The sequence below is a fragment of the Chinchilla lanigera genome, unplaced genomic scaffold, assembly GCF_000276665.1.
Source record: "Chinchilla lanigera isolate Chin_1 unplaced genomic scaffold, ChiLan1.0 scaffold00046, whole genome shotgun sequence".
Taxonomy (NCBI): Eukaryota; Metazoa; Chordata; class Mammalia; order Rodentia; family Chinchillidae; genus Chinchilla; species Chinchilla lanigera.
Window position 1 is genome coordinate 19,071,312 of NW_004955447.1, and position 2,319 is coordinate 19,073,630.

Here is a 2,319-nt window from a genome sequence, read left to right on the forward strand (position 1 = left end):
GATGGATTCACAGCAGAATTTTACGAGAAATTCAGACAAGATTTAATACCAACACTCCTCAAACTCTTCAATGAAATTGAAAAGGAAGCAGTTCTCCCTAACTCATTTCTGGAGGCAAGCATCATACTGATACCAAAGATACCAAAGAAAGACCCAACCAAGAAAGAAAACTACAGACCAGTCTCCCTAATGAGTATAGATGCAAAGATACTCAATAAAATACTAGCAAACAGAATGCAGCAAATAATCAAGAAAAACATACACCACGACCAAGTCAGATTCATTCCAGGAATGCAGGGATGGTTCAATATTCGCAAATCAATTAATGTTGTATACCATATCAATAGAGCCAAAGACCAAAAGCATATGATCATCTCAATAGATGCAGAAAAAGCTTTCAACAAAGTCCAACATGCATTCATGATAAAAACTCTACAGAAAATAGGAATAGATGGCCTTTACCTCAACCTGATCAAAGCCATCTATGACAATCCAACAGCCAATGTCACACTAGATGGACAAAAACTGAAAGCTTTTACTTCAAAATCAGGAACAAGACAAGGGTGTCCCCTGTCACCACTCCTGTTCACCCTAGTTCTGGAACCACTAGCCAGAGCAATTAGACAAGAGAGAGAAATAAAAGGAATAATGATAGGAAAGGAAGAAGTAAAACTATCACTATTTGCAGATGACACAATACTTTACATGGAAGACCCCAAAAACTCCTCAAGAAGACTCCTTGAATTAATCAACAAATTCAGCAGTGTAGCTGGATTCAAGGTCAACACCTGAAAATCAATAGCATTCCTATACACAAATAACAGACAGACTGAGAGAGAAATTAAGGAAACCATACCTTTCACAATAACATCCAATAAATTGAAATACTTAGGGATCAATCTAACAAAGGAAGTAAAAGATCTATTTGATGAAAACTACAGTACTTTGAAAAAAGAGATTGAAGAGGATTTCAATAAATGGAAAGATATCCCTTGCTCATGGATAGGAAGAACCAACATCGTGAAAATGGCCATACTCCCAAAACTGCTGTACAGATTCAATGCAATTCCCATTCAACTACCATTAGCATACCTCACAGATCTCAAGAAAACATGCCTTACATTCATCTGGAACCAGAAAAACCCCAGAATAGCAAAAGCAGTCCTGGGCAACAATGACAAGTCAGGTGGAATCACAATCCCTCACCTGAAATTATACTACAAAGCTCCTGTAATAAAATCAACATAGCACTGGCTACAAAACAGACTGGAAGATCAATGGAACGGACTGGAGGACACAGTCACAACCACAAACACACTCAGCCACCTACTCTTTGATAAAGGGGCCAAAAAATCTCCCTGGAAGAACGATAGCCTCTTTAATAAATGGTGCTGCAAAAATTGGCTTGCCACCTGCCATAGACTGAAAATAGACCCTTGTCTATCACCATGCACCAAACTCAAGTCAAAATGGATCACATCTCAATATAAAAACAGAAACACTAAATCTGCTGGAAGAGAAAGTAGGTAAAAATCTTGAAGACATAGGGGTAGGCAGAGAGTTCATGAACAAAAACCAAACTGCACAGGAAATACTTCAAAGAATGAACAACTGGGATCTCATCCTACTGAAAAGTTTCTGCACATCTAAAGAAATCACCAGCAGAGTAAAAAGAAAACCCACAAATTGGGAAAAACTTTTAGCTGGCTGTCCCTCAGACAGAGGGCTTTTATCTAGAACATATAAAGAATTAAAAAGCATCAGCCCCCTCCAATTCAAAGACCCAATCCAAAAATGGGCAGCTGAGATGAATACACACTTCTCAGATAAGGAAATACAAATGGCAAATAAGTACATGAGAAAATGTTCAACATCATGAGTCATTTGAGAAATGCAAATTAAAACAACTTTGAGATTCCATCTCACCCCAGTAAGAATGGCTAGCATTAAGAAGTCCACCAATAACAAATGCTGCCATACTGTGGAGAAATAGGAACTCTTCACTGCTTGTGGGAATGCAGACTGGTGAAACCACTGTGGAAATCAGTTTGGAGATTCCTCAACAAACTAGGTCTAGAGGTCCCATTCAACCCAGCTATTCCCTTTTGGGTATTTTCCCAGAAGATCTGAAAACATCCTATGACAACAATATATGTACACCCATGTTCATAGCAGTGCAACTTGTAATTGCTAAATTGTGGAAGCAACCGAATTGTCCATCCACTGAGAATTGGATAAAAAAAATTGTGGTACTTTCATATAATGGAATATTACTCAGCTGTAAAGAAAGATAAACTGGAGGCTTTTATAGGTAAATGG

The 2,319-nt window shown here is 38.1% G+C and overlaps 1 protein-coding gene across 8 annotated transcripts in view; it reads left to right on the forward strand.

Annotated features, from left to right (window-relative positions):
* The window catches only part of Fryl (FRY-like), a 266,366-nt gene that overhangs the window by 154,941 nt on the left and 109,106 nt on the right, over window positions 1-2,319 (forward strand). The window lies entirely within an intron of this gene.